The sequence below is a fragment of the Elephantulus edwardii genome, unplaced genomic scaffold, assembly GCF_000299155.1.
Source record: "Elephantulus edwardii isolate Elephantulus edwardi_28Jun2011 unplaced genomic scaffold, EleEdw1.0 scaffold00254, whole genome shotgun sequence".
Lineage (NCBI taxonomy): Eukaryota > Metazoa > Chordata > Mammalia > Macroscelidea > Macroscelididae > Elephantulus > Elephantulus edwardii.
The window spans coordinates 670,356-670,874 of NW_006400004.1; positions in this window are offsets into that span (position 1 = coordinate 670,356).

Genomic DNA, 519 nt, shown 5'->3' on the forward strand with positions numbered 1-519 from the left:
CTTCCTTCCTTCCTTCCTTCCTTCCTTCCTTCCTTCCTTCCTTTCTCTCTCTCTCTTACAGGCAGCCTCAGGTGATTAAATAGTTCCATTTCTAAGTCTACTTTTAAGTCAAATTTGTTAAGTATAGTTCATAACTATAATGAATATAATTCATATTGACAATCACTTAACCAAATATTTGTCTAAATATTTAGGGAGCTCTGGTGGCCTAGTGGTAAGAAGCTACACTGTAATCCCAAAGGTATATGGTTCAAATCAATCAGCTTCTCCATAGGAGAAAGTTGGGCAATCTCCTGCCATGTGATTTACTGTCTCTGAAAACCTGCTAGAAGTTCAGGTATGAGTTTATTCCAACTTGACAGCATCAACAACAACAATCACTTAACCAAATATTTGTCTTAGCATATAGTATATATTCCACATTTCTGTCCATGTTGTTGTGTGCTGTCAAGTTAGAACCTACACCTCTAGTGAGTTTTCAGAGGTAGTAAATTGCACAAGAAATTACCCATCTTTCTC